Consider the following 7206-nt stretch of genomic DNA (forward strand, 5'->3'; position numbering starts at 1 on the left):
TAGACTGGATTTTAAAATTAACTATATGCTGTATTTAGGAGTTGTATCTAAACTAGAAAGTGAGAAGAAGGTTGGAAATAAAGGTGAGAAAAGGAGCTTGATTGAAAACATTAACAAAAAGGTGGCTGTAATAATGGACCCTAAGGCAAAAAGCATGACTTCAGAATGTAACTCTAGGGAATATAACAATTCCTTTCTGAATACTGTTTATGCTGACTGGTTATCATAGGTTATGATATATGTTAATCTTTCTGCACCATTTTGTTAAGACAAAGAGCTTTGGTATTTTCTTCTTTACTCTCCAACTATAAAGGTATAATAAAATAATAAATCTTCCAACATTTCTTATCTTTAAAATTTTTGTGTAAGTGATTACTGTCATATTATTTAGTGCAGTGACTTGTTTTCATCCTTACTTCCTAATCTCCAAGCATTGCCAGGTACCTGAGCTTTTCCAGTGTCCGTGTCTCAAAGCCAGCACAAGTCCAGAACCCACTGCCTCTGAGAGTCGATCCACGGCAGTTCTTTCCCCAACATCCCCTTGGTGTCTAGGACTCTAATGACCAAAGGAAAGGGGCTTGCTGTTGCTTGGCTACTATGTTGGTGGATGTGATTTTAGGCTACAGGTATGTCCACAGATTGACACTGTGGAAAGGTCGCTGAAGACGCAGTGTGGCAAATGGGTTGGAATGGACAAGACTGGCTGTAGAGAGGCCAGTTTTTGATCTGCTTATGTTAATGGAGGTGATGGATGGACCAGTGCAGTGATAAAGTGGCAGTGAGTCTGTAGAGAGTCCAGTACATTTAAATACTATAATTCTTTGGAAATAAATGGTTGTGTTGGGAGATTGGGTGTGTTTATCTAAAGATGATATCAAGATCTGATGTGAGCAGCAGGATGTATAGCAGTGAGTGTAAGTGTCTAGGCAGGGGTAGAAGCAGCTTTCAGAGTCTACTGAAACACCCAGGGCCACCCACTACTCTCTGGGAGATGCTGGCTTGGGGCTGATCACTGAGTACTGAGGTAGAGGGTGGTACATGACGCTGACAGGGAACTCCCCGGTGTGTTGAGCTTTAGTATCTGTGACTCTGAGATACATATGAGTCCTCTTGTAAATTTCAGAGTTGAGAATAGAAAGTACGGATTTGTACTTTAGAAAGAGATTTGGGAATAAATGTGGCTCTGGTTGGCATAGACAATATATGAAGATTTGTTGGCCAGAGCTGGTGTGTGTCTTGGGTGTTGGGCAGAGAACAGATAGAGCCACAGCTCTGCAAGATCAATGTGACGGGTGATTTCCTTGTTGGGCTCAAGTTTGTGACACCGCCTGAACCTAGCTTGGCTTCTCAACTGGAGAAGAAGCATAATTACATGTCACACACAGCTCCTGTCTGAAAAAGTCCTAATAACTCCCAGACATAACATGTGGGGCAAACTCTCCAGATTTTTCTCTTCAGTTTAATCCCTCCAAGGAACATTGGGGAAGGAAATCTCTCTACTATTTGAACTTCATCAAAAGACCCATATGTTAATATTTCAGCCATTAATATGTCTTTAAACCTGGCTACTCCTTACACAGCTATTACACAAAAGCATATTAACTGGGGAAACTGGATTCTCCCAAACAATGAAACATTGACTGCAAGCATTATTAATCTTTTTATGTCACATAATCCCTCAAACATTTTATACATTTTAGAAAACAGACAAATGATAGTATTATAATGACTACAAGACTGATCATTGCTCTTTAACAAAAAACAGCCACAAACAACTACAGTAACTCCATTAGCATTACACTGATTCTGCGCTTTTATTTCCTCCTCCTCCTCCTCCCCCTTCCCCACCCCTCCCCCCACCCCTCCCTCCTCTCCCCCTCCCCTACCCCCCCTCCCTCTCTTCCTCCTCCTTTCCCTCTCTCAGGCTCACTGCAACTTCCGCCTCTTGGGTTCAAGTCCTTACCTGGCAGTACTGTGTTGAAGCCATTGAAACTGCCCCTATAAATTTTATAAAATTAATCAGGGAAGAAGGGAAGGGGAGAAACAAAAGTAAACAAGCTTGTAGCACATTCTGCATTACTCTTGAGGGCAGGCTTCTCTTGGACCTGTGTCCTCACAGTTGTTTGGCGCTTGTGGTGCTAGAATCAGGCAGAGCCGAGATTACAGTTCTCCTGAACTGTTCTATAGACAACAATCTGAGCATTACGAAGTTCACTTTCCCATTTGGGATATTCTTTCAGATCCCGTGTACCAGTGCAACTACTGACGCCAGCTGGTCTGAAGGACCCCATTGAGGAACTGACTCAACGGAGAATACAGTTTCCACACCCTAATGGTTTCATCCCCCTTCCCCTGACCAATCAACAACCTTAATTTTCCGACCCCTCACCCTCCACAATCCCCTTAGGAGCCTTAACGCAGAAGTTCTTGAGGAGATGGATCTCAGGGTCTACTCCTATCTCTTCCCTTGGCTGCCCTGTGATCATTAAATTCTCTGTTGCGAACTGCTGTCTCAGTGTATTGGTCTAATACTGCACAGAAGAACCTACTGGTCTTATAACACCAGAGTTGTTTTCTACTTTGTTTTAACTTTTTTGGGAATCTCTGTATTTGTTGAATAAAAATTTAATGCAATATGTAATTTCTTGTTTTTCTTAGTATTTTTTTTTTTTTTCTAAACAGGAATCAGGCTTTTGGGAGAACAATCTAGGAGACTTGATTTATAAAAATGAAAATGACAGATTACTGAAGAGGCACATTGAAAGGACCCATCAGGCGATGGAAAAATTAAATCAAGATGATCAAATTCAAGACCATATCATAGTAAAACTATTAGATTTTAAAGATAAAACATACTCAGGTCTCCAGGCATCACTGTGGAACAAGTTATAAAAGCAACTGAATTCGATGGACGCCAACATACAAGTCAAGGTAACAGTGAAGCAGCATTTTCAAAAAACTTATATACAGAAAGTGCAGTGTGGCTGGGCCACCACAGCCCCCAGCAGGGGGGTAAGTTGGCACTAAAGCAGATCCAGAAGGAATTAACGGACTTGCAGAGGGAGGCTCCCGCCCAGTGTTCCATGGGGCCTGTGGGTGATAATTAGTGGCTGTCCTTACCAAGGAGGAGTGTTCTTTCTGACCACGCACTTTCCTACGGATTAAAGCCTCCAAAGGTTGCTTTCACAACCAGATTTTCTCACCCCAGTGTCAACAGTAATGGCAGCATCTGCCGTGACATCCTGTGGTCTTGGTGGTCTCCAGCATTGACTGTGTCCAAAGTTCTCCTGTCCATTTGCTCACTGCTCTGCAACCCCAACTGCGATGACCCCCTGGTGCCAGAGAGAGCCCACACTTACAAGGCCAGCAGAAGTACAACAGGCTAGCAGGAGAGTGGACACAAAAACATGCTATTTCAGTGTCTCGGAGGTTTTACGGGACACATCGTCCAAGAGAAGCTAGCGGAGAGGCCTTCCCTTGAAATTCTGGGCAATGGGCTGAGCCATTCAAAGCGTCATCTGTTCTTCAAAAAAAATTAATATAGGAGTTAAAAAGGCAGGTAGGGTAAGGAAGTCCTCGGGAAGGTTTCCCTTTTAATGAAAAGCAGCAGCCCCCGAATCATTTCTTTTCTAACAAAGAGCAGCCTATAAAATCAAGTTGCAGACATAGATGACCAAAGCTTGCCCTGGTGAATGCCGGCAGCCGTGCCAATAGGAAAAGGCTACCTGGGGGGAGGCGTGCTCAACATGGCGGCTCCATCTTCCCTTTTCCTTTCCAACCACGTGGACAGTAAAGAGCAGACCACATGCTGAGGGTCAAGTAGAAACCCTATTTGCATCATAAGGTTAGGGTGGGGTGGCCAACTTCTTCCAGCGCTATGTAAATATAACACCTGGTCCCACCAATCTTTGGGCCTATGTAAATCGGACACTGCCTCCTCAAGCCAGGCTATAAACCCCTGTGCCCTTCACCACAAAACCAGAAGTCCTGCTGGGGCGCTCCTCTGTCTCAGGAGAGTGGGCTATTCTCCTTTCTCTTTCTTTTGCCTGATAAACCTCCACTCCTAAACGCCCTTCTTGTGTGTCCAAGTCCTCAATTCCCTTGGTGTGAGGCGAGGAACCTCGGCTATTTACCCCAGACAATGCTGCGACTTCCAAATGTTGGTCACCCACTCTCTCCAGCTGCAGCGTGTTGGTGCCATTCTCAGCAATTACGGCTTTGACGTTGAAACTGAATGGACACTTTGGGCATGGTGGCTCATGCCCATAATCCCAACACTTTGGGAGGCTGAGGCGGGTGGATAACCTGTGATCAGGAGTTCGAGATTAGCCTGGCCAACATGGTGAAACCTCGTCTCTATGAAAAATAGAAATATTAGCCAGGCATGGGGGTGGGAGCCTGTAATCTTAGCTACTTGGGAGACTGAGGTAGGAGAATTGCTTGAACCCAAGCAGCAGAGGCTGCAGTGAGCTGAGCGCACCACTGCACTCCAGCCTGGGCAACTCCCTCTCAAAAAAAAAGAAAAAAAGCTGTAAAAATCCCCCAAAAACTGAATGGACAGTCTTTTAAAACTAAAAGCAATTGCAGAGTGTGCTTCCTGCTGTGTGCCTGCTCCCTTTGTGCTCTTAATTCTTCTCTTCCCTCAGCCTGACTCAGGTACATTAAGGAAAGAAGACAAGACTTCCTAGTGCTTCTTTTTTTTTTTTTTTTTTTTTTTTTTGAGACGCAGTTTCGCTGTTGTTACCCAGACTGGAGTGCAATGGCACGATCTCGGCTCACTGCAACCTCCACCTCCTGGGTTCAAGCAATTCTCCTGCCTCAGCCTCCCGAGTAGCTGGGACTACAGGTGAGCATCACCACCATGCCCAGCTAATTTTTGTATTTTTAGTAGAGACGGGGTTTCACCTTGTTGACCAGGATGGTCTCCATCTCTTGACCTCGTGATCCACCCACCTCGGCCTCCCAAAGTGCTGGGATTATAGATGTGAGCCACCGTGCGCGACCCCTAGTGTTTCTTAATGGCTGGTCACACCTCCCTGCGCTCCGTGAGCTCTCAGTCAAGGAGGTAAGATGTTCTCCTGGCAGGCGCTGTTGTAACTAAAGCGCATGTGTTAAACGTCTTGGTATGCGTTCCTGTAGAGTTCCTCTGTCAACTGACAGAGTTTGGGTAAAACTTTCAGTAAAGGTGGGGGGAGTTAATGTTATGAGTGAAGCCTCTGAGCCAATTCAATGTAGAGCTGTGAAAATGTGTGGCTGAGATTGATGAGTTACATGCTTATCCAGTGAATGGTCTTAAATTGTGAGAGGAGATTCTTCTGTTCAGAGGACCGTCATGAGAAAAAAGTGCTAATGGGGCAAAATCCCTTAACGTTCACCACCAACAAATGGGTCAGAATATAGCCTGAATGCCTGTAGCCTCTGATGTCTAAGCTTCACCTTATAAATAATGTCCTATTGGTTGGCAAGTCAAAATTTTTAAACTCAACAGCCCTGACTGCAGTATTACCAGATCTCTGCTAGTCAGAGTGACTGATAACTGTCCCCCAAATCAATAGGTTGCTTGCCTGTCAAGTAAATCTTGGGACTATGCCAGTGAATTCACAATGTCCAATCCCTCTGGCAGCCAAAAGGAAGACGTAAAACTGAAAACTACTGCCTGTCACAAAGTCAAGGGCTGTGTTTCTGATGTAGGAGCCACCACCGCCTGCCAGATCTGTAACTCCCGCCGAAGTCTGGCCTGTTCGTTTGGAGAAGATATTGTTGCTCCACTGCTTTCTGGCTCCCATATGTTTTAAAATAAGAAACCTATGTTATGTTTAAATTAGAAAAATACAGAAATAATACTGAGTAGTAATCTTCATTTCCTTTAAGCTGAACTCTACAAAATAAACAGTACTTAAAATTTGTTGTACATAATTTCAAAAATGGTGGAATTAGAGTACTAACTGCTAATGTCTGGCCAGAGGACCAGAGAAGTCTCATTCTGCCGATAACCTGGGTTCTCTGGTGGATGTGGGGATTACCGAAAAAGATACATACATAGAGAAAACTGACAAGGCAGAGATCATCACAATTTATGGCAGGGCTCATACCACAGTGGGGGGAATCCCAGTAAACTGTATCAGAGGATGAGGCTCAGTTCAAGGCCTTAGGGTTTTTCTTCTAACCATAAAGTAACCTTTACCAAACTTCTCCAAATGAACGGGTTGGACACAAGCTCTCTGAGAAGAGAGAACCAGGAAGAAATCACATGGAGTGAGGATTCAAGGTTAGAAGCTCCCCTTAACAGCAGCCAGGTTGCCAGCTTTGATGGTCTGGTAGAAAAGGGGCAGTAATGACTCCACCCCTTTGTATAATATGCTGTGTCCCCAAACATCAGCAAATGAGCTCAGTACAGAACTGGCATGTGAAGAATGAGAATAGAAAACCTAACCTGAGGCCGGCTTTCCTGCTCTGTGTCTTAAGGGTTGGGGAGAAATGGAGCAGAGAATTTGCCTTTTTTACAGACAGATTTCACTCCGATTTTCTGATGTCGCTCCAAGTAATACTACGGAAGAAGTGTATTAGGCAAGTCCTTCAAAAGCCTATTTTCTTCCAGTTTTACTCCTTTCGTGTCTCATGCTGGCCCAGGAAATGGACAACTCAGTTGTCCAAGGAAATGTCATTTTAATATTACAGTATAGTTATCTGCAGTATATGAGACCATGCCACAAATTCAGCTATCTTAGCGCTACACTAAGAGGTTACCAACACCTTCCCACTATATTTAATTTACCTTTTGAAATTACATATGGTTATATATATATATACACACATGTACACATGTGTATATGCATATGTAAATTTAGTTGTGTGTATGTATACGTGTGTGCATGTAGTAATATGTATTACTGCATAGTTGAATGTAACTCATCAGGTAGTGTTACACAGTGGGCAACACAGTGGCAGCATAAGCCAACGCAATCAAATGTGAACAATGTAAGATGTGAAACATTATTTTATTATAATTTATCATTAAATTTTTCTGAGACAAAGACTTATAGGAAAATTGATCGTCCAATAAAGAGACTTTCCGGCCGGACGCGGTGGTTCAAGCCTGTAATCCCAGCACTTTGGGAGGCTGAGGCGGGTGGATCACGAGGTCAAGAGATCGAGACCATCCTGGTCAACATGGTGAAACCCCGTCTCTACTAAAAATACAAAAAA

The 7206-nt window shown here is 43.8% G+C and overlaps 1 pseudogene; it reads left to right on the forward strand.

The window, feature by feature from the left end:
* The first annotated feature begins 597 nt into the window (after positions 1–597).
* LOC108316384 lies at positions 598–3481 on the forward strand (annotated as a pseudogene).
* Positions 3482–7206: the final 3725 nt, after the last annotated feature.

Source organism: Cebus imitator, unplaced genomic scaffold (assembly GCF_001604975.1).
Source record: "Cebus imitator isolate Cc_AM_T3 unplaced genomic scaffold, Cebus_imitator-1.0 Scaffold188, whole genome shotgun sequence".
NCBI classification, from domain to species: domain Eukaryota; kingdom Metazoa; phylum Chordata; class Mammalia; order Primates; family Cebidae; genus Cebus; species Cebus imitator.